At 36.4% G+C, this 25,850-nt stretch overlaps 1 protein-coding gene across 1 annotated transcript in view; it reads right to left on the bottom strand.

The window, feature by feature from the left end:
* Positions 1–25,525, bottom strand: part of LOC125236416 — an 88,050-nt gene extending 62,525 nt beyond the window's left edge. The window contains exon 1 of the mRNA XM_048143209.1: positions 25,330–25,525. The gene's annotated coding sequence lies outside the window, so the exon portion shown is untranslated. The remainder of the gene's footprint in view (positions 1–25,329) is intronic.
* Between the last annotated feature and the right edge of the window lie 325 nt (positions 25,526–25,850).

The raw sequence follows: 25,850 nt of genomic DNA, 5'->3' as shown, positions 1-25,850 counted from the left end.
GACTGTACAAAGAAAAAATCTAGGTAATATGGTGCTGGAATGTAACGGTTTGTCTTTATTATTACATCCATACTAAATATACTTACTAATATTATAAATGGGAAAGTGTGTGTGTCTGTTTGTTTGTCCGTATTTCACGGCAAAACGGAGTGAAGAATTGACGTGATTTTTTAAGTGAAGATAGTTGAAGGGATGGAGAGTGACATAGGGTACTTTTTGTCTCTTTCTAACGCGAGGGAAGCCGCGGGCAGAAGCATTATAAATGAGCATTTCTTTTTTTTTGCCAATCATTTTTTTTAAATTGTTTTAGGGAATTTAATCACGAGTACTTTCAATCTCACTGGGAGACAAAAAGTGTCCCAGACTTTCCATACATTTTTGTTACTTTCCTCTTTTGTCACCCCATACAAAATGTACGGAAAATGGTAACAAAATAAGAAAAAGTCGTATGGGACAATTTTTTTAACTACTAGGATTGAAAAGGCTAGTAATTCTGAGTAGAAATAGCATTTTTTTTTTTTTTAAATATCACACTTCATAAAAGTGGCAAAAAAAAAGAAATGCTCAAATACGGATTCTTTATACCATATGGTACTTATTAGGAAAATATCGTAGGCTTCATTTGGGGACCACCACTGTAGCCGAAGTGACAATTGTTGACGCTACGTAGCGATCGAAAATGCAGTCTGGCTCTGTCGACAAAGCGTTGGTACCTAAGCGATTGTGACGTTGGCTAGGAACCCATGGTAAGTATTTAACCCCCGACGCAAAAACGAAGGGGTCTTATAAGTTTGACGTGTCTGTCTGTCTGTCAGACTGTCTGTCTGTCTGTCTGTTGGTCTGTCCGTCTGTGTGTGTGTCTGTCTGTGGCATCGTAGCTCCCGAACGGATGAACCGATTTTGATTTGTTTTTTTTTTTTGTCTGAAAGCTGAGTTAGTCGGGAGTGTTCTTAGCCATGTTTGCACTGTCGCGGTCGGGGGTTTTTTCAAAATTTTAATTTTTGGTTAGGTTATTATACAACATGCCGAATCATTATTTTACTCTCGATTTAGTGTGTTGGAATGTGCGAAACTTTTCCTTTCAGGGTGCGTAGCCGAATGGCAGAAACGCTCACGAAGCGCTCACGAAACGAAACGCTAGTAGATATCTATCTCTATCGCTCTTGCGTATTGGCGCGACAGAGCCAGATTACCTTTCGCAGCGTTTCGTTTTCGTTTCGCGTCGGAGAAATGCCATTAGGCTACGGGGCCTGGAATGATGATTCCAACGATGGTTAAAAAAGTAAGTGGTTTATTAGATAGTAATATAAAATGAGAGAAAAGTTTTCGCATGTGAGTTGTAGTTAATCATATTGCACTAAATGTCGAAACGGTATGAAAATAAACTTGTATTTGTACTCAATGAGGGATGAAACGCTTCTCATTAACCGACATCTGCCACGGGCCGCGTTACGAATTATACCATACTCAAAGTAAAGTAGTAAAGTTTTGATAAGAAACTAGCGTGGATGACCATTTCACTACAAAAGTGAATTGGACGCTTTTTTAGGGTTCCGTACCAAAAAAGGTACAACAGGAACCCTTATGGTGCGACTCTGTCCGTCTGTCTGTCCGTCTGTCACATTGTTAAATATCTCGAGAACTACTTATGCTATCGATATGAAATTTGGAATAGTTATAAACATTGTGAACCTCTACAAGTTGAAAGATTTTTTTTTTAATTAATTAATATAAATGATAGAAAATGGCCAAAATGAAAGTGGGTCAAACTGAAAATTTCAAGTAACTAGGTCAAGTGGGGTATCGTTAGAAAGAGCTCAAACTGTACATATCAAAACTATTTTTTATAATTTTTTGGTTGTGGAAAAAAAATATTTTTTGAAGGAAAATGTAAAAAAAAATACCGTTCCCCCCCTTATCTCCGAAGTTTACCAACATAAATTTATGAAATTTTCACCAAACATGGCTATTATAATGAATATTACAGGAAAAATAAAATCGTACACGTATCTTGAAAACTTTTTTTTTTATTTATAAAAAACCTTTCAGATTTACATTTTCAATTTCAACACCCTTGCAGGTGTTTATTGTACCTGTATTTTTTAACAAATAACAAAAAATAAAACCGCCTTCAAAAATAAGCGCGTTACAAAACACGGAAAAACTAAAAAGCAAAAAATAATAAACCTTTGAATTCAGATTTCTTATCGTATTGCAATAATCTAAACATCCAAATTATAAACAAATCAATTATTTTTGTGGTCGGTACCAGACCTGTTCGTCGCCTTGCTATTGCCTGTTTGCCCCACCCAACCATACACAGGCTGGTACCGACTCCAAAAATAATTGATTTGTTTATAATTTGGATGTTTAGATTATTGCAATACGATAAGAAATCTGAATTCAAAGGTTTATTATTTTTTGCTTTTTTAGTTTTTCCGTGTTTTGTAACGCGCTTATTTTTGAAGGCGGTTTTATTTTTTGTTAAAAAGTTAATTTATTTGTTGATTTTTAGTGGTTCCTAGTGATATTATATGTATCAGTCCGAATATATGTACAGTAGTGAAAGAATTATCCTTTAACTCCTAACCATTGAGGAGTTGACCTTCCATCATCAGCTCAGCCACATAAAATTACTACCGTCAGGCGTAAATACTGGTGTACCTTTGAAAAATACACTAAAAACATTACATGTGCCTATAACATTTGAAGAGTTCCCTCGATTTCTCCAAGATCCCATCATCAGACCCTGACTTGGTGCCAATGGGACCATCTCGGGGTTATACCCGATCGATCAAAAAAAAAATTTTGAAAATCGGTCCACGATTCTCGGAGATATCGAGTAACATACATACAAAAAAAAAATAAAAAAAAAAAACATTCAGTCGAATTGAGAACCTCCTCCTTTTTTGAAGTCGGTTAAAAAACAATGAAATTACCTGCTTTCAAATAGAGGCAAAATGGTTAAAATCGGTTCACGCAATAAACAATTATTCTATAAAAATCATCTTCCATACTAGCTCGCGCGCATTAGTTTACTCAATTTGCCGATAGATGTCGCTGTACGTTGAACGCTCATTTCCTACATCGCGTTTTTCCTGATATAATGAGGTCGGATCAGGAGCGTCCTTGCGACATGTCGTAAGTCGTAAACTATTGAAGTCGACTAGTCTTGCTTGATTTTATTTGGACGTTGTCTAACAATAAAATTGTATATTAAAATATTACTTGTTATGTGGGAAATTGAGTCTTGAGGGATTTAGTCAAATCTGTAGAGTTCTATGAATAACATTTTGATGATTCAACTATTGAAAGTTTGTACGGAACCCTCGGTGAGCGAGTCCGACTCGCACTTGACCGGTTTTTTTTTTCAAAATTATCCACCTCACTTTTTTGTGACATGTGTATTTTTTACACGATTCATAACGAAGTCTTTAGATCTTGATAGGAGGATAAAAATGACCCAAGATTTCCATACATTTTTCAAACCCTCCATTCGGTTACCGCAAAATATATGGAAAAATGGTAACGGAATGAAAAAAAACGATACACTTTTTTTCTATTAATTATTCATAATAAGTCTACCGATAGGTAGTTAAAGGGTGTTGCTGTTTGTACATTTATCCTGATCACGGAAAAGGGGTAACGTGACACATCCAAATATTAGGAGCTCGACAAAGAACAAAAATGTAATCACGATCAATATACCTAAGTCTAATAAAACTAACTGTTAATAATGCAAAATTCTTATTTCATAATAGCGCGTCCATGTCATCTGCTTATCAAAGAAAATGAAAGTTTTCCTATGTACACAATAGGTTATTGTGAGTTACCTTGACTAATTCGGGTACTCTATTCGGTGATAGCTCGTCATCTCACACTGAACTCGTATGGAAATGAAAGCTACCAAATTACGGGAACGTAAGTAGCGTAACTGACAGCAATGATTTTATAAACTGTGTTTTTCATTTATTTGTTATACAAGGGGGTAAAGTTGTTAGGGTTTTAACGCCGAGTGTGGAATTGAAAAACGAACAAGTGAAAGAATTCTATAGTTGAACCACGAGCGAAGCGAGTGGTTCGAGAATAGAATCCTGAACTTGCGAGTTTTTTAACACACGACAAGTAAAATACATTTGCACCCGAGTGTAACACAAAACTTTTGCCCTCACTATAGCGAGGAAACTACAACGCAAAAAATGCGTTTATTCACTGCTTCCTGTAGTTCCACAGGTGGTAAATCATCTTTATTACTAGATTCACCTACTTTTATCAATTTTAAAGCAGTTAAATTGACTTTATTCAAGGTCAAATCACATTACCCACTAGTGGACAAAATGCGTTTTTACCCGCTGGTATTAAAGAACAAAACACATGTTTCCGAGCTAGTGAGGGGAAAAGGTTATTTTCGGATTTTCCGGATTTTGACCGAGTAAAATGTACCATGTACAATACAACCAGGCACAAATAATGCCAACATAATATGTATTACAGGAACCCCAAACTCTTATCTACATTCCCATTTCCCAATAAAACTACCGCTAACGCAATGAAGAAATTTGCACTCGTTAGGTACATCGTAAAATACCTATTATATGTTTGATCACGATTTCAGTCTCATCGTTCACTTCACGATATGAAAGGATATTTACTCTTTAGTGGTGTATCTAAGTCAATAATAAATTACTTGCACGAGACAATTACTATTGACTACATGGTGAGAGTTATAATTAAGTACCTAGATAAATCCATGTATTGCAGATTGACAGAAATGTAAATAGCACAGTATTGCGACAACTGCTGCGTTCAGAAATTAAAATTATTTTTCATCACACCCGCACTTTAAATGTGCTATTGCACGCAGGCGGAGCGTGAGTTATAGAAAAATCGTTCTCCCAAGGGAATAATGAAATTTCTTGTACCGTACTTAACTTTTTTACATCTATTTACATATTTTTTACATTGCGAGTGTGATGAAAAACATTGTGTGTAACTCGGGGAGTATGAATGTTACTAACTCGAGTCTTTAAATCGCTCCGGCAAGCCGTCGCGATTTAACTTACTCTCGTTAGTAATATTCAACTTCCTCCCCTTGTTGCACAATGTACTATTCTTTGTTTGTTTAATTATTAATATTATTGGAATTTTAATTCTTGAGTTTGTATTGTTAAATATTGTTATTATTGATTTCTGTGGTTGTAGTGTTCAAATAATTGTACTTTTGTGTTTGTTTTTGTTTTTATATTAATGTGTTATCTGTCGTGGCATCACCAAATGGGCCCTACAGAAGATCAGCGCTGGCTACATGGCATCATGCTGAGTTGGGTCCATTTCGTGATGAACACTTTTATGTCATTTTGTTCTTTGCTATTTTATGTTTAATGTCTGAACATGTCCGTACATGTTATGTGATCGTCATGAATAAATGTCTTTTTAACCGACTTCAAAAAAGGAGGAGGTTCTCAATTCGACTGAATGTTTTTTTTTTTTATTTTTTTTTGTATGTATGTTACTCGATATCTCCGAGAATCGTGGACCGATTTTCAAAATTTTTTTTTTGATCGAACCGGTATAACCCCGAGATGGTCCCATTGGCACCAAGTCAGGGTCTGATGATGGGATCCTGGAGAAATCGAGGGAACTCTTCAAATGTTATAGGCACATGTAATGTTTTTAGTCTATTTTTCAAAGGTACACCAGTATTTACGTCTGATGGTAATAATTTTATGTGGCTGAGCTGATGATGGAAGGTCAACTCCTCAATGGTTAGGAGTTTAAGGATAATTCTTTCACTACTGTACATGTATTCGGACTGATACATATAATATCACTAGGAACCACTAAAAATCAACTGAGCTGATGATGGAAGGTCAACTCCTCAATGGTTAGGAGTTAAAGGATAATTCTTTCACTACTGTACATGTATTCGGACTGATACATATAATATCACTAGGAACCACTAAAAATCAACAAATAAATAAACTTTTTAACAAAAAATAAAACCGCCTTCAAAAATAAGCGCGTTACAAAACACGGAGAAACTAAAAAGCCAAAAATAATAAACCTTTAAATTCAGATTTCTTATCGTATTGCAATAAGCTAAACATCCAAATTATAAACAAATCAATTATTTTTGGAGTCGGTACCAGCCTGTGTATGGTTGGGTGGGGCAAACAGGCAATAGCAAGGCGACGAACAGGTCTGGTACCGACTACAAAAATAATTGATTTGTTTATAATTTGGATGTTTAGCTTATTGCAATACGATAAGAAATCTGAATTTAAAGGTTTATTATTTTTGGCTTTTTAGTTTCTCCGTGTTTTGTAACGCGCTTATTTTATCTTTATCTTTTATATTAAATACATACATTCTGTTTGAAGAAAAGAACTTAGCACGTGGAAAATTTAGGTATGCTGACGACAAAGGTAGGTTTTCCTTATTACAACTTTAGCTCTGTGCGTTTACCACGAGTTTTGAATACACTACTTTTTTCGCGACGGCGTCCACCCAGTGCACAGTCTGGTCTCGTGAGCAAGGACCCCGCTCAGAATACGGACGAACCTTGCTTATGTGCGCGACTGCCGTCATCAGTGTTCCCTTAGTCACCTTTGTTTGGCATTATTTATGAATCATTTATTTATATTAAACCCATACATTACGACTTCTTCAAGGCGACATATTCAGATGGTGGATTCTTTAACGAGACATCTTTTCTGATGCCGGTACCACAGTAGTTTGACGACCGGTCTGGCGCAGTCGGTAGTGACCCTGCCTGCTACGCCGCGGTCCCGGGTTCGAATCCCGAATATTTGTTCCTGAGTCATGGATGTTTTCTATGTATATAAGTATTTATATATTATGTATATCGTTGTCTGAGTACCCACAACACAAGCCTTCTTGAGCTTACCGTGGGCCTCAGTCAATCTGTGTAAGAATGTCCTATAATATTTATTTATTTATTATTTATTTATTTATTACAGTATCAATAAAGTGACAACGCCCCCAAACTGTTAGTGCGTTTTCACATTATCCGATCCGATATCGGAAATCGGAAGGATTTCAAAGGCAAAAATCAAAGATGGCGGCTTAAATGTATGGGACATCGGTCCGACATACGATATCGGAACGGATAATGTGAAAACGCACTTACTTAGATACTGGATCCAAAAGTTAGGTTAGATATATTACATTATATATATTGAAACTCATAGTACTTACTCCCACTATTTTTCACTCAGCGTCACCTGTTGTTTTCTAAAGCAACATAGCCAACGCGCCAACTGACATTATACACCGTGTTTTCTTTGTTTTTCGTTAAATTCGACACGTCGTTAGGTTCATTATCAGGAACCAGCCTATACATCACTTTTAGTTAAATTCGGAAAACAACATTTTTCATCGTTTTCATACATAATAAATGAATTTATTAGTGTGAAAGACCCTTAAGAATAACATTCAAGTTAGTGTCAAGTGATTGACGGCATATGTCAAAACAAATAACATTAGGAATTGGTAAAGGCTGTGACACACATGTTCAGCAATTATCTTTATTTTTTTAATATCTCGATAACCACAAGAGTTAAGACGCTAATTTCTTAGAAATTGTATTTGATGTAATGAAACTTCCCTTAAAGTTAACGGAATTCAATAAAAACAGTGTAGTTACAGATATTACGAGTGGACGTACCATAGTGTACAGTACAGTGATATCTAGCGGAAAGCATTAATCTCGGTCGGTCTAGAAAGCGGCGGGTGTAGACTGACAAAGTCTACCGTGGCTAAGCTGATTAGAGCAGACTTGAGCTGATGTGTTGTACAACTAGTTTCTATACTTATTTACAAGAAAGTACGTAGAAAGTCTGTATTAGAGTTTTAAAATTGGGTTTTGCACTTGTTATCAATGTAATTTACTAATTATAGCTTGCAGATGGGTAAAAAAATTAGGTGATAAATTCATTATAAATAAATAAATAAATATTGGGGACACCTTACACAGATCAACTTAGCCCCAAACTAAGCAAAGCTTGTATTATGGGTGCTAAGCGACGATATACATACTTAAATAGATAAATACATACTTGTATACATAGAAAACATCCATGACTCAGGATTGGGAATAAGAAAATCCGATATTGAGATAAGAAAATCCATTACAACAGAACTATTATGTCCATCAGTTTTACACTGAAGTACATAATAAGAAAATCATAAATAAGAAAATCACAACCGTCTCAGTTTTATCCATATAAAAAGGGGTAGGCAGAGTACATGAAACTACTAAAGCTTCAGTGCCACTCTTGGCAAATAAGGGGTTGAAAGAAAACGAAACTGTGGCATTGCAGTGACATCATCATCAGTTTTATCACCATATATATCACTTACATCACCCTTTTAAATAAACGACCCGTTACTTATTTAAACTGAGAGTAAACCACACTATCATTTTCACTATTATTTAGTGAACATGACATTTGACTACAACTTTCGCTGATACTCTAACAATAAAAACAACAGTAAAGCAGAGTCATTATGTCATGAACTTGACTCGGAATGCGGCTACGTCGTCAATTCTTAACCAAAACGTGGTCAAAAGACACCTACATGACTTGCTAAACCATGGTACATACTAGAGATGGGCCAAATATTCGGTATTCGGCAAGGTTTTAATGTTCGTATTCGGCCGAATAATTCGTTTGCATTGCCGAATATTTCCCGAATAAACTAAGTAAATAACTAATGAAGATCTTACGTATTCCAATGGACAATAAGCTCCTATTTTAGTAGCTTTCTAAGGAACTACTAAAAACAGATAATTACCTATGCGTTAAAATACAAATACAATTGTTTTGTAAAAAAGTTAAAAAACCGTACCTAGTTTAAGAGTTGAGAAAGAGTTCACAGTTGTTTTAACTAAGTTTTAATTATCCACTAAATCAAGAACATAGTTGTAGTAACATAGTTATGTAGCCATTATCAATCAATCATTTAATAGTTTTAATCTTATAACATCCGCTTTAAAAATATGGCGTAACCGAATATTCGGCCGAATGTTCGATTCTGTAAGAGCTGAACCGAATGTTCCGCCGAATATTCGTATTCAGCAAAGTCCATATTCGGCCCATCTCTAGTACATAACCATACCCAACGTCACAATGTAGTAGTAGTAGTAATCACTTTATTGTGTACAACAGATTCATATACAGTTTACAGGAACAGAGGTACAAAGGCGAACTTATCCCTCTCTTCCAGTAACCTTAGATTAGATGAGAGGAACATTAAAGAAGGCAAGATAGACAAACTTACAAAGTACAATAAAGGTCAGAAATAAACCAAAATAATGTCCACAAGTAAATAAACTACATAAACACTAAATAATATTATGAAATAAACTACATACACGAATACACAAATAAAATACGATATATAAATATATATATACATAAATATGAATATCGCAAGAAATATGTACTTCTCAAATAGGAGTAGGTTCAGATGGAATACCTAACCAGATCGCTTGGTTGGAAAGCTTCTTCAAATTAGTCTTGAGTGATGCCACAGACTGAGACTGTTTGAGAGACCGGGCAGTTCATTCCACAATTTCTGCGTTTCAATCGTCACGTATGTTCATCCGCTATTAAATCTCTCAGATTGTTGGCTTGCTTTAACAAACAGGACACGCACATCTCTACGTCGGCGGATCGGTAACGCTTCCGTATTTGCGCTCTTTTCTGCAACTAATGTTGGTACAGTGTCATATGTGTCATGGAGGGAGCCAAAGATAATCACTTGTTTCTGTCCATGGTTACCCAAATGTCGCTGTAGTGTCCCTATCGTCTTCTGTCATAATCATTGTGTTTTATTTTTCGCTTCTAGGTTCATATGTGTCATGAATGTTTTGTTTTTGTCTGTGTCGTCCATAACATTGTGTTTTATTTTTCGTATTCTTCTTCAAAAATTAAATCAAAATCACCGAACACTCTCGTTAAAAAAAAAAGTCTAAAGTCACCACGACATTGGCAGAATCCACCTGGCTCAAAATAGCAAGGAGTAAAAGCCATGATAGGAAAAAAAATCGTCACGTAGCGTCAACGGTTGTCACTTCGGCTAAGCCCGCATTTTTAAGCTCGTGTTATACAGACCATCTCAATAACGCAAGTCATATGGTGAAATTTCACTGTTAGAAAACAATTGAAGGTTTGTTTGAACAATCGATTTTCTTTTCAGCAGTTTTCATCTTGTTTGGGTCACGTCGGTTTTTTAATATTTAGGTTAGTAGTGCAATGGATTACATTCATTTAGGTAACTTTATTTCTTAAATATAAATCGTAAAAACTTCTTTGATAACAGCTGCGATAGCTGGAGACCCGGGTTCGATTCCCGGCTTCGCCACCAGTGGGCTTGATCGCTTTTTCTTTAGTGTATTTTAGTTTATTCTTTGATGTAGTTGAGTTTTGGACATTATTTTTTTTTATAGGATAAATTCATACAATTTTTTGTAGCAATCAGCTTCTTTGTTGAATTGTATGATTTGTATTTAATATGTAATTCAGAAATAATAATTACAGAGTAAATATGTAATAATTATGCATTATTATTTATTATACCTACTCTGTAGGATATAACTTTCTCAGTCAATACAAATGACAATAACAACCATGATTATGTACTTGGATAGAAAAACCCAGAGAAAGTTTCAACAAATATTTTCTTTGTAAAGGTAAATATGTCGCGTTTTTGAAAAGGTTTTCGAAACTACCGTTAAGATATCTTTCTTTAAGTAAAGCGCATTAAGACGTGTTTTTGTTAAACATTTGTGGTAAACGTCTGGAATGATTTTTTTGTTTATTCGCTGAGGTCTAAGGTATTAAACATGTAAAATCGGGTAGCTCACGTAAAATTGTCGAAGATCGCTCGACATGTTTCGCTCCGTAACGAGGAGCATTTTTCGTCAATTTTACGTGAGTTACCCGATTTTACATGTTTAATATGTCAGTGTCTCACGGTAGTTTTATTATTAAAAGGTCTAAGGTATTTCAGCAATTCCTACAGCGATAGTTAGTGCGTCCAGATGGCAAAAAGACCAAACTGTTTTGGTCCGAAATGCATGGCGGGCATTGCCATCAAGATCCACCCTAGGTCGGTGTTGCCACAGCAGTGAGTATTCTATTCCATTCGAAATTAGATTAACGGAATAACAAGGCACGTAAAGAATTTTCCACACACTAACCCAGTTGTCATTAATACGAAACGTTTATAAAAATGTTTTAATCGTCGCGGCTGCATCGCGTGTCTGCAGTCGGTTTGGTTCGGAGATGGACTGGTGAGTGGCGAACAAATTTCTAAAAAGGCATCTGGTGCTAAAATTCGCGGTTAGAACTTGATTGCTGAGTATTTTACTCAATTAACGGCTACACCGAATTAAATTAACCCTCTCTAACTAGCGCCAAGTCTAAGGCCCACTTGCACCAACCGCTTAACTCAGGGTTAGTGGGCTGTCAACTGTGACATTCCATATAAAGTGGTGGGTTAACCCTCCATTTTCGTTGGTGCAAGTCACGTGCAAGTGGCCCTAAGGGGCCTAGTGAACTTTTTGGATGATTTTGTTTATGTGCCATTTCAATCAAAAGAGTAGGTAGTTATTGACAACGTCTTACCATTTGATTAATAACCTAACCACAAAATTAAAATTTTGAAAAAGCCTCCGACATAGTGGACCGATTTTCATGAAACATGGCTAAGAACACTAAATTTAAATCGGTTCATCCGTTAAGCTACGATGCCACAGACAGACACACACACAGACAGACAGACAGATAGACCGATAGACAGACAGATAGACAGACAAACAGACAAATAGATACGTCAAATAACACCCCGTCGTTTTTGCGTCGGGGGTTAAAAACGTAATATTGTACACTGCAGAGTAGGTACAGATGTAGTGCATAATAGTTTTCTATCGTAAATATTTTCTCGGACGCTTTCGTATTTGTCGTAGTAGTTCGGTCGACGTTAGTACTTATACTGGGACTGACTGAAACAACTTAACACGTTCGTGAACTTCCGTGAAACACGATGGAAAAACATTTGACACTACATCCGTAGCACATGAGATCAGAAACTCTTCAAATCTTTTCCATCGTCCTGTGTCTTTAGTTTCTCTCAGGATGTCACGGAAAATAAAATTGATCTAATGGAGAAAGCGAACAACCTCTCAAACGGTTAAATAAATAAATAATAAATAAAAAAGCTTTATTTAATTCCACACACAAAAATATATACAGTAGGTAATAAAAATTATTAAAAATGTTTAAAATATGTTATTTTTTAGTTAAATTAATTAGAAAAGAAAATATATACTAAAAATCAAGTATGTGTGGACCCCTTCTGGGTAAAAGCCTCCCCCAAAGTGTTCCATGTGTCTCTGTCTGTGGCTGTAACAAGCCATCCTTGTCCTGCTGTCGCTACTATCTCGTCCTCGTCCAGGTGGGCGCCAGGTGGGCTCAAACGGTTACTAGAACTTAAAATTACATACTGTGTAAGCTTTGTGCAAAAGCATATTAAAAACTGATAGCATCCACACACAGGTACTTAAACAATCCAGAAGTAAACTCACGCTCATATTGAGGGGTATGATGACACCGCCATGCTCGTAACAGACTATAAACTACAAATAGTTCCGTTACAGTTACCTCACAGCTGTATTTACTCCGTAAGACTCCATATTAAACGAGCAGAATTGCTTTTAATGCAAATTTAATTACTTCGCGTCCAAAGATTAACTTTCACGGTACTGGCAGCGAAAAAGTCCATGAAGAGATTTAATTCTTGGTAGCTGTTGACCCAAGTGCGAGGGCATGCTGAATATAACGAGTCATTCAGCAAAAGTGTGTTAAGTTACGGTCACGTTGCGAGACTTGTAATGGTGCATTTACATGACGATGGCAAACAAGCATACGCAGGCATGTACATTATTTGAATTCGGCTTAGTGAGGTTATCGTGACAAAGGTTTGTGGATACGCGCACCGAGGCAATTTCAACTGGGGGGCAATTTAACTTGAGTGCCTCGTGTGTTCACTGAACACGCGTGCCGTATGTGATCAGGGGGCCGATTTTTGAATCTTGGCCATTCGATTTCGTGAAATTCGATCAATAATCTCCACAACTAGCGATTTAAATTCTACTAACGGAATCGAAAACAAGTGGTCATTGCCACTAGTTTTAAAATTACTAGACGTCCTTTTTCAAAAATAGCATTACGTCGTTTTCCACAGACTTTCGAACGGCGAATTTGTGCGTTTGAAATTCAAAAATCTATCCCCTGGGTGGCTAGCCGAATGGCACAATCGCTCACGAAACGCTCACGAAACGAAGCGCTAGTAGATATCTATCTCTATCGCGCTTGCGTATTGGCGCGACAGAGCCAGCGGCGTATCGCTTTCGTTTGGCGTCGGAGAAATGCCATTCGGCTACGGGGCCTGGTGCCGTATCCGAATGGCATTTCTGCGACGCGAAACGAAAATGAAACGCAGCGAAAGGTAGTCTGGCTTTATCACGCCAATCCACAAGAGCGAAAGAGATAGATATCTTCGAGCGTTTCGTTTCGTGAGCGTTTGTGCCATTCGGCTACGTACCTAGTGGACACAAATGCCACTATAGTTAACAGTTTAAAACGTGGAAAATATTACGATTAGTTGAATTTGCCAAGCAGTCAAAAGTATCCTAGTGCAATAAATTTGTATTTTTTGCCTTGTGTTTTAATGTTATTAGGTAAAATCATAGAAGTAAAAAAAACTTTCTAATGATATCAATCAGGCCATGGCAGCTCTGTAATAAAATGAAACAACGGAACTTAATTATGTTTGGGGTTTATTTAATGAGTAATACTTTTAAGGAGTATTTGTTGCTTGTGGTAAAACCTGCATGTACCTAAGTACCACAAATTATATTTTTGTCATATTACAATTATAAGAGTTTAAGCGTCTCTTAATGGCTCGCAGAAATAAGCAAAAAGGAAATTTCTTCTTTATTACGACATAGAAATAATTGCCGTGATGATTTAAATGTGATATAATGCAGTAATCAAAATATTAAGTTTTTAATAATTACGTCTCGAAAGAGGACTAGACTTCTGAAATCATTTCACTGTCTACTTAGGGCCAATTGCACCAACGAAAATGGAGGGTTAACCCGAGACACTTATAACTGGCCCCGTAGCCGAATGGCATTTCTCCGACGCCAAACGAAAGCGATACGCCGCTGGCTCTGTCGCGCCAATACGCAAGCGCGATAGAGATAGATATCTACTAGCGCTTCGTTTCGTGAGCGTTTCGTGAGCGATTGTGCCATTCGGCTAGCCACCCAGAGCACCAAAAGTTGTCCGGGGGAAAGAACCAATTTTGGTGGTAAGTATTGAAATCATTTTTATGGTTAAACGAGACGCAGCAAGACGAACAAACGTGTCGTACGAGTAACATGACCATTCAGGTTCGTTCCTGCATTTAGACATGACACAAGTGTCATACCTTGCTGGATTGGTCCGCCCCACACAAAAATATCTAATTTTGGTGGGTCGTAATACTTTTTCCACCAAAATTGCATAAATTTTGGTGGTGAACAAATTGAGGGCAGTAACGTTTTTGTTTCTATTTGAAAAGTATTTATTACATGTTAAAAGTTTATTATTTCAAGTAGTAATAGAAAAATGAATAAAAGGCTTTATTTTTGATTTTATTTTTTATTTTTGTGGGTAGACCAATTTTGGTGGCGACCATGTCATTGAAATCGTAATTTCTCTAAAACTACTTATTATAATGAAAGGTCATTGATACATAACATTGGTAATAATTAGTTATGTAACATCAGTACATAATTTCAACAAAAATTACAAAACTAAAAAAATCCACCAAAATTAGGCAAATTTCGAGTATGTTGAAATCCACCCAGTTAATTCTTTGGTGCAAGTGGGCCTTATAGGTATAGAAATCGTTGTTACATTCAATACTCCCAAAATTATCTTAACGAACGGAATTCGTTTAAGACGATACGGTAGGGGTCAATTCTCCATACAAACGCTCTCGACTATTTCCTCCCTGGTTTTTGAAGATAGAGCAATGATTTTTTCAACACAGATTCTTATTATTTTTATCTGTGTCGAACCGTTTTGATTTTTTTGATATTCTGCTTTTTAAAGATTCTAGAGCCAATCAAAAATTTCCAAAAACGGCCTTTTCATTGTGGCGCAAAAAAAGGTGTGATACTCAAGATTGGTAACAATTAACCAAAAAAGCTAAACGGTCCGACATAGATTATTTCATTGTTATTCAGATTGTCAAATTTCGTTCCGATTGATTAAGGTTTTGAAGGAGGAAAGAGTCGAGAGCGGAACCTCGATTTTAAAGATTTTTTTGAAATATCTTTTGACTGAGTTGTTCTTAATGGACAATTTCTTTTCGATAAATCTGATAATAACACTTGTATATTTAACTAAAATTCCCAAGTTGAAAGAGGGGCTCCTTTCCATTTTAGCATTTTCGCTACCGTATCCTCTTAAGGAGAGACTCTCAAAAAGCGTCAGCCTCATTATAATAAATTATTTACATTATATATGACTGTTGGCGTAGAAATAATTTCGTTTTCGCCGGCGACAATCAGCAAGTCATACGGCATGATTCAAAGTCTAATGTATGTCAAAAATAAGATACAAATATGATTAGGATCGGATAAGTCAGTCATTTGACTTTTCTTCAAGCAAATCGTCACTTTTGACACTAACCACCGATATCGTATCTATCGCCATTTTTTGACGTATATTAAAAGTTCGAATCAGACCGATACACTCTGAAAGTATGTCTTTTCGTCTCAAACTAGGGCGTGATTCGCAGACGCGTGTCATTGAAAAGTGAGATTAAATTGGTGATGTACAATTTGAAATTGACATTGATTCGTTTTACGTCGGCTTTTGAGATCGTGAAGGTATTGAACCCAAAACTACTCAGTTTTTTTTTATTATTTAACTGTTTATAAGATTATTTTACAAATTACCAACTCCATGTACAATTGTACCTTACAATGGTACTAAAAACCCGTCCCATCCTTACTTGAAGTGAATTTTTTATCAAGTTATAAAATAGTCTTCTTATTCTAATTTTTGCGTTGAGAATTTTTTTGCAAATATCTAAGTACTACAGATTGTCTTATTTATTTTTTTAACACTACGTCGGTGGCAAACAAGCATACGGTCCGCCTGATGGAAAGCGGTCACCGTAACCTATGGACGCCTGCTATAGCTATAGTTATTCTCAACAATAAAATTATCAGTAAGTTGTTTTTGATATTAATATTTGGTGTCAAATTCAATTAATTATATCTTCAAGAACTATTTCAATGCATGAGACAGACTCGAAGGTGTTTCTGTGGAACGACGATCACGCGCCAAGCGAGTGTTGCGCGAGTACATAGCTTGAATTCTACCAACTAATTAGGTTTGCTTAGTGGTAAAGTACATTTTCTAACATAGATCACATCCCTGTAGATCACGAATAACGAAATACATATGTAGCTTCAAAACCTTAAGCTTTACCCCACTCCAGCTGTATCCTTTTTTTAACCCCCGACGCAAAAACAACAGGGTGTTATAGGTTTGACGTGTCTGTCTGTCTGTTTTTTTGTCTGAAATCTGAGTTAGTCGGGAGTGTTCTTCTTAGCCATGTTTCATGAAAATCGGTCTACTATGTCGCGGTCGGGGTTTTTTTTTTTTTTTAATTATTTCTAGGAGAACCCAGCTGGGTAGGGCAGCATTCAACAAGTTGGCGGACATCCTCAAACCTGCTTATTTATCGTATGGCATTTATACGTCTTACTGGATTTCAATTACATAATGGTTTCCTTAAGTATTAAATCTTAAACTAGAGATTGATGAATGTGCTCTTCAGATACTCAATTGCCGTTTCGCTGAGGTTTATGAGGTCTTCAACTCGTCCTTCGAATTTGGTGAGGGGACATTCCAGGACTATGTGTTCGACCGTCTGCTCGGGGCTTGTTCACCCTTAGGATGTTGTGAATTCCACTCAGTCTTCCATGAGTCGTGTATATTCCAATCGGTGTCAGTGTGCACCATCCCAAGTGCTGGCGGTTTTCGAGACTTAAGCCGTTTCTCCCCAAAATTCGTGAGATCTTTATGGATAGGCAGGGTGGGTTGGCATTTGATCTTTAAAGCCTCTCGGAGACAACATTTTTGTCGCCGCAAGTGGGGTGGTTCTATGGCGCTAAGAGCAGGGAGCCAAGAAGTTGGGGTGGGTTTAAGGCAGCCAGTAATGAGTCGCATCGTTTCGTTTAGTTGCACATCCACGGACCCAAAATGTGCGCTGTTCGTCCACACAGGGGCACAATACTCGGCCGTAGAGTAAACCAGTGCTAGTGCTGTAGTACGCAAGCAGGACGCTGAGGCTCCCCAAGAGGTTCCAGTAAGTTTTTGGACTATGTTGTTTCGGGTCCTTATTTTACCTTTCAGCTTCTCGATGTGAGTTCGGTATGTTAGGCTCCTATCAAGTGTAACACCGAGGTACTTTGGGAAGTTATTGTGCTGTAAGGTTGTATCACGAAATTTAACTTTCAGGGTCCTATTTGCAAGCCTATTTGACAGGTGGAAACAGCAAACTTCGGTCTTGGCAGGATTTGGGCACAGGCGTCATCGGGCGAAAAACTCGTCCAGCCTCGCAAGGTCCTTTTCCAGTATTGGTTCCGTTGATTCCATCCATGCTCTGCCGCTGGGTAACAAGGGCGAGATCATCGGCATAACCAAATTGGCGTGATACTGTGTCGGGGATATCATGGATATATAAGTTAAACAACATTGGAGCTAAGACAGAGCCTTGGGGTAAACCATTATTGAGTACTCTCACTTTACTGGCTTCTTCACCAAGAAACACCTGAAAGGTCCTGTTTGTGAGAGTGTCCTCTATTAGCCTGTACAATTTGATACATGGGATGACCTTAAGGAGTTTGTAGAGTAATCCTTTCTTCCAGACGGTATCGTAGCTCAAACCTGCTAACATTGCACAATGCCTAAAGACTCACCTCTTTAACCAATGTGTCCTGCCCAACATGAGATGTAAGTAATAAATGACATGACACTTTGTTCGGTTCTCGTTTGTTTCCTTTCTTTTAGTGAATATTATAAATATATGATTTTGACTCTTGGAGACCATATACATCTCTAAGGAGAATTAGATTAAGTATACATTTTATCTTTAGTTGTGACATTTAGAGTCATTTGCACCTCTAAAGTAATTTTAGACTTTTTTTTGTATTTGTACTTTTATATTTAGTGTAGTTCTTGGTTGTAATTCGACATTTAGAGACCTTCTGCATCTCTAATTAATTGTAGTAGAGTTATACTTTAGTTAGAACTTAGAATTAGTATAGTATCAATTGTAATTTCAATTCAATTTTAAATATGTTCTAAATATGTACATGTGACGTGTAAATGTGCCCCTGTGGCCTATTTGCTGAATAAATTATTTTGATTTTTGATTTTTAACCTACGGTGCCGAAACATGGACGCTTGTCGCTTACTAAGAAGGCAGTGCATAAGATCCGAGTCGCACAGAGAGCCTCATGGAGCGTGCCATGCTCGGTATCAAGATTCGAGATCGGGTAAGGAATGCAGAGATCCGTCGTCGCACCAAGGTGCAAGATGTTGGTTTCGTCATTACCAAACTAAAATGGAGTTGGGTGGGATGTGTTGCTAGGCAGAGTGATGGCAGATGGACTAAAATGTTATCGGAATGGTGGCCGCTTACAGATCGTCACTACTTTTAAAAAAACTTGTATCTTCGTCTGTCAATGAAAAGAAAATTGTAGTAAGTATGTATGGAATGCATATAGACTTAATGCGTTTTAACTTTGAGGAACAGATTTTTTCAAAGTAGTGCCGAGATGTAAGAAGCGCTTGGCATGCGTTGGCTCGTTGGGTGGACGACATCCGCAAGGTTGCACAACTGGATGAGACTAGTTCGCGACCGGGATAAATGGCGTACTGGAAGAGAGGCCTATGCTCAGCAGTGGGCGAAAAAAGGCTGATATGATGATGATGATGACGAAGTAAGCTTTTGAAATACATATTAGAATTGGTACATTACTCGAGATATTTGGTTTTAGTTAGTGACCGTTCTAGGGGGCTGTTAAATTTCTTCATACAATGAATGTTATTTTCCATGACGTTTAAGGCTAAATAAACTCAAGGCAGAGGTTTACTTTATTACTTACAATAAGTATATTTTTGTATCACTTAAAAAGAAATAACCCAGTCTAAAAATGTTAAACTGCCTATAATTAATACGTTATCAGTCATAATCTGGAAATAAATCTCAACACCATAACCGCACGAGATTAATAGAAAACATAATTAATTTCGGGGAGAGCATTACCGAATGCCACACCGGTGCGGCCACCTCTAGAATAAGCGATATTACACCCGCTTACCGAGTTGTAAGAGTGCTAACACACAACCGAACCAAGCCAACGTTCATCCACATACATACATATACGACAGTTAGATATGTGACAGGGAAAATAAAAAAAAACCCGCTCTCACATATGGAAGAACGATGGCTTAGCTCGTGTGTTAACATTTAACAATATAATATAATTCGACATTTAGAGTCCTTCTACATCTCTAATTAGTTGTAGTAGAGTTATACTTTAGTTAGAACTTAGAATTAGTATAGGTTCAATTGTAATTTCAATTCAATTTTAAATATTTTCTAAATATGTACATGTAACGTGTAAAAGTGCCCCTGTGGCCTATTTGCTGAATACATTTTTTTTTATATACATACCTAAGTCAGAACCTATCCGATTAGACCCAATTGAATATAGCTCGCTCCTATTCCAACATTTTCTAAAAGAGTTCTCAGCAATTATTTTTTCTTATTTGATAAATGTGATATGATTAGGATATATAAGTACATAAATTTAAAATGACAATAAACACTTAGACACCTAATCACTTTTTTATATAACACTTAGATACCTAATTACAAAAAAATAGCGTCTTTGTTTAGGGGGCTGCGAAAAATTATATGTATAACATGGTAAGCACAATGTAGAGGTATGGTATGTTATTTCTTTATAGTTCATGAGAGAGATGTTTTTACCTGTTTACATGCAACAATTATGTATAAAGCCTCAAATTATAAAAAAGTTCTTGCGATATTTTGTAGAGCATATTAAACTGGTTGATACGAGACGACTAGCCTGTTCGCTAAGGCAGTGTCTACACATATGGCGGAGTCAGTTAAGCAAGCCCGAAACTCGGCGGGATTATACTTTCACTTCATTTCAATTATTCATGAAGACAAGGTTATAATAAACAAAGCTTTGATAGAAAACGAGTGGTGTCATTTAATTTGGTTCTGTTATGTAATCATTGTTTTTAAATAACACATTTTTGAGGACAATTTCACAACATTCTAAGATCCAATATTTCGAACCTAACGCCCTTATCATCAGATAAACATTTACAAATCGAAATTGTAAATAATTCTCGAGATATGTAACAGTACGTCAAACTGATGGGCAAACAGAGATGCTGTATAGATTTCTTTTGTTCCTTTTTTGTACGGAACCAAAATGGTCCAACGGCATAAAATATAATATCATATTATATAACTTTTGACGACCGGTCTGGCCTAGTAGGTAGTGACCCTGCCTGCTACGCCGCGGTCCCGGGCTCCATCCCACTAAGGGCATTTATTTGTGTGATGAGCACAGATATTTGTTCCTGAGTCATGGATGTTTTCTATGTACGAGTATCTGAGTGGCTGAGTACCCACAACACAAGCCTTCTTGAGCTTACCGTGGGACTCAGTCAATCTGTGTAAGAATGTCCTATAATATTTATTTATTGCACTATACCTAACCAAATTATTTGTTGTGTTTATTTCCAACATCATATGTCTATTGAAGTTATAAAATTAATAGTTACACGAGATATATTAAAAATAATATGAATAAATCTGCTTAATATAATTGAACAGGTGTATGTCTAGTCGCTATTGATTAAAATGTTACATTAGATCGGAGACAAATAAAAAATATAGACATAGACAATTTGCACTATACTTTACTGGTTACTATTGTACGAGTAAGTAGATGGCGACTTATTGGGTCGCTCGTTTTCATATCTAGCAGTATGAAGAACGCATTGGCTCTCACTTATCATTGGTAAATGAAAAGTAGCATACTCGTAGTCTCCTTGGCCTTGGCATTAAATCAATAGAGAAGAAAGCACGCTAAAATGGAATATCTGATCGATCAGCTGAAAATGGGTCAATTGACATTGAAATAATAACTACTAATGGTACTTTACTAATACTATTTATTGTAATTTGTTGCTGTACTTATACATTTATTCAGGGTAAAAAAAAATACAATTAAAAAAGTCAAAGTCATAACCAAACCCAAAAACCATACCAATTAGTCCAATTACATTAGTTCAGAAAGATGAGTATTTCATTATTTTCGGAGCCATTACACTATTATATTATAAGGAAGCCTAAATAATAATAATAAGCATATGTCCCGTAGGTATAGCATATACATAAAAAAATGTCTGCCCATCGTCTGTCATCCCATTTAAATATCCATCTCCACTTTGGAAAATCCAAATTATATTTGTTCAGAAAATGTTAGTATCCGGGTGAATAGAGCTGAAACTTTCTACAGTCATGTGGACATGGACTCTCTATATTCCATACATATCTTTGATGTAACATTATAGCACTTGAGGCCATCATTTGTAACGTATAAAGTAGACACTTCGTAGATAAGGCGTTAGCTTGATTAATGAATGTCATTCGTCAAATTGAGGCAGATTATCATTTGCCTTTTTAATTTGACATTGATGTTTCTATTTTCTAGTAGAAATGTGATTAGTTTATTGGTTTTATAACCCAGAAAAATGTTAATATAGAGATTCTAATATTTAGTTCCTGATAATCCGTACTAATATTTTAAATGGGAAAGTGTGTGTGTCTGTTTGTTTGTCCGTCTTTAATAGATATTGAAAGAGATATTGTGTGTGAAATAGATATTGTGTCAAAATAGATATTGAAAGGCATACTTTCGAGTAAAAAATAGGAACAGTGAGAATGCAAAACCATGATTAATGAATGAGGAATGACCATTGACCACCCGTTTTAGATAATTGGATTCGTTCTGTGGTAGCCAAATCCATCACTTCTAGTGCTTTCTTAAAATTCATCATATACAGTCTAGATTGTTTAGAACCTAATGACGGTTTTTTGTCTGCATATATCTCTGTACCCATAGACAGAGATATATGCAGACAAAACTACTAAGATTTAAAAAATAAAAATATATTCGTCACAGGAAATAACACTGACAAATAGAAACACACAACACAAGACACACAGTTATGACTGATTTGCTTACTACTTGTAAAATGCAGTAGGTATATCGAAAGTATTCAAACTTACCAATATTCTTTTTTAACTATTTATATTTTAAATAATCGACGTTTAGAGACTGTTGTGCAAATCTCTATAAAGGTTTACAAGATCTCATATACAAAGTAGGTACAGTCGAATTCATAAATATGCAGTGTACATTTTTTCACGTTAACTCGTCGCAATAAGGTGAAAAAATGTACACATATTTAAGAACTCGACTGTACCTATATTGCTTATAATTTATAAAATATTAGGTATGTTTGTTTTATTTTTTAATCCCCGACGCAAAAACGACGGCGTGTGTTATAAGCTTGATGTGTCTGTCTGTCTGTCTCTGTGTGTGTATGTGTCTGCTGTGGCATCCTAAAATGATTTCCATATCGATTTAAAATTGCTAATAAGTACACGTTGACTATAATATTTACATATTAGTCAGTCGCATCACCCTGTTACATTGTGTACATTAGGAGCGCCTCAGAGACACACAGGGTGCGTAACAGCTTGCATATGCGTTGCATAAGCATAATGTTCATTACTGACGAAGACGTTTTTTGCTCCGGTTTAGCTATAAGAAAACTTGATGTGAAAGGTGGATGAGTCCTGCCTAGCGAATTGTTTTTAAGACGATACAGGAGGGGTCAGTTCTCCATACAAACGCTCTCGACTATTTTCTCCATGGTTTTGTAAAGCAATGATTTTTTTAACACAGTTTATTATTAAATGTGCTGTTGCACGCAGGTGGAGCGTGAGTTATAGAAAAATCGTTCTCCCCAGGAAATAATGAAATTTTATTTTAATTTACTTTTTTACATCTATTTACATATTTTTTACACTGATGAAAAACATTGTGTGTAACTCGGGGAGTATGAATATTACTAACTCGAGTCTTTAAATCGCTCCGGCAAACCGTCGCGATTTAACTTACTCTCGTTAGTATTATAATATTCAACTTCGTCCCCTTGTTGCACAATGTACTATGATCGGTGATGGTTTTTTTGTTATTCTTATTTTTGAAGACGCTAGAGCTCATAAAAAAATTTCAAAAACTGCGTTATTGATTATGGCGTAAAAAGCGAATATACATCATCCTCCTTGCGTTATCCCGGCATTCGCCACGGCTCATGGGAGCCTGGGGTCCGCTTTGACAAATCCCAAGATTTGGCGTAGGCACTAGTTTTTACGAAAGCGACTGCCATCTGACCTTCCAACCCGAAGGGTAAACTAGACCTTATTGGCATTAGTCCAGTTTCCTCACGATGTTTTCCTTCACCGAAAAGCAACTGGCAAATATCAAATGACATTTCACACATAAGTTCCAAAAACTCATTGGTGCGAGCCGGGGTTCTAACCCGCGACCTCCGGAACGAAAGTCGCACGCACTTACCGCTAGGCTACCAGCGCTTCGAATAAACCATCTCGTATAATTTTATTCTAGGTACAGTCAAATGGGGTGGATAGGGATGCCGGGGTGAATAGGGACGAGACTTAAAATGCGATTTACCAGGCCCCGTAGCCGAATGGCATTTCTCCGACGCCAAACGAAAGCGATACGCCGCTGGCTCTGTCGCGCCAATACGCAAGCGCGATAGAGATAGATATCTACTAGCGCTTCGTTTCGTGAGCGTTTCGTGAGCGATTGTGCCATTCGGCTAGCCACCCAGACATTTACTAAATGCTAAATATCTACTTACACAAAGTGTATCGTAACAATTGAATAATACAATTTCCGTAGTATTTTTTTAAAAATGGGAGAAAATCACATTTTAAGCCTCGTCCCTATTCACCTCGGCATCCCTATTCACCCCATTTGACGATACATATCAGATTTCTCGAATTTTAAGGCCATTTTAAGAATAAGAATAAGAATAAGAATAAGAATCGTTTTATTTGCCAAAAACAGTATAGAATACAATATTAATAACTACTACAATACTATTATTTAAAATAAATTGCAGGCAACTATAACATAAAATAATACTAAAAACTAAAAGTAAAATTAAATAAAAACCTGAGCGAGCAATGGCAAATGGGTTCCAGTTTCAGCGATTTTATAGCGAAAAAAAAAACATTTCATAAAAACAGTAATATCATATTGCGCGTGTATTGTGTTTTATGATAAGACTGACAGTTCCGGAGTTTCATATACATATTTTGACCTCTGCTTTCTAACAGTCGTTACAATTCTACAGATCATAAAAAGTACGATTGCGACGAAATCTAGATCTGGGTGCATAGCCAACGTGCCAATCTTTTACGCTCCGTAACGAAAGCTATGCCACTGTTACCGGCGCACTAATATTAAAGGTAAACGTAATTTTAGAGCGATGATGATCGAGTGCTTGGACGAGATTACGGCCGAAGTAATAAATAATAGTTTTAGGATAATCATGCAAAATATGATAAAAAAATTAACTTTACCTGCCTTGCTCTGAATTATGTTAATGTGTTGCAAATAACACGGACCTACCCTACCCCCGCCCCTCCTTCCCATAATATACCCCCCCCCTTATTAAATTTATTCAAAAGTACAAAATTAGGTATATATCAAATTCTCAAATTACACAATAAACGTACTAAGGTTAGCTGGAAGAGGTTCCTTAAAGGGAACTTTGTACACACATATTCTCAGTGCTTTACGTATTTTTTTTGTACAATAAAGTGTACTACTGCTATAAAACACTAACTAAAGATCTAAATAAATATTCTTCATAAATACAAAACATTCCTCATACTCACTCAAGATTACCTTTCACACATAAAATAAAAAGTCGAACACATAAAACCGTTAAAACGTTTTGCACCAGTAAATAAGAATGCGTATTTTCTCTATATGGAGTTATTAACTCTAAAACTCACCATGATAATCCGTGCGCGAGCAGCAATGAAAAATCCGCTAAAGTAATGTATCCTTCATGCAGCGATAACAAATGAAACACCTTTTTTAAAAAAAAAAAAAAAAGTTTCGAAGCGTCACAGAGAACGGCACATCACTATTCGCGCGGCAAGATAAGATTTTCTTTTTTTGTTTGCGCGCGGAGGGAAGCGTGTTCGAAGCGCGCCGGACGATGGTCAACTGAACGGAGCATCGTGAAAGATTTGCGATATGCGACGCGAGATGGACGTATACCACGAAGGAATAAGAGGATATATGACAATCAGTCCTTCATACAAACTTAATGTATACTCATAATATTTCCTGGATATTGACATAATGGGAAATAGCTTAAGATCTAAAAGAGAAACATTATTTTCATGACATATTTTAATCCTACCTATTCCCAGCTATTGCTACAACTAGATTATATACATCCAGAATTTTTTAAAGGCTTGTCTAAAAATCCGTTTTCGGTATTTTTTTACAATCATTACAAAATTTC

This window comes from Leguminivora glycinivorella, chromosome 19 (assembly GCF_023078275.1).
Source record: "Leguminivora glycinivorella isolate SPB_JAAS2020 chromosome 19, LegGlyc_1.1, whole genome shotgun sequence".
Classification (NCBI taxonomy): domain Eukaryota; kingdom Metazoa; phylum Arthropoda; class Insecta; order Lepidoptera; family Tortricidae; genus Leguminivora; species Leguminivora glycinivorella.
This window is presented reverse-complemented; position numbering and strand designations above follow the sequence as displayed.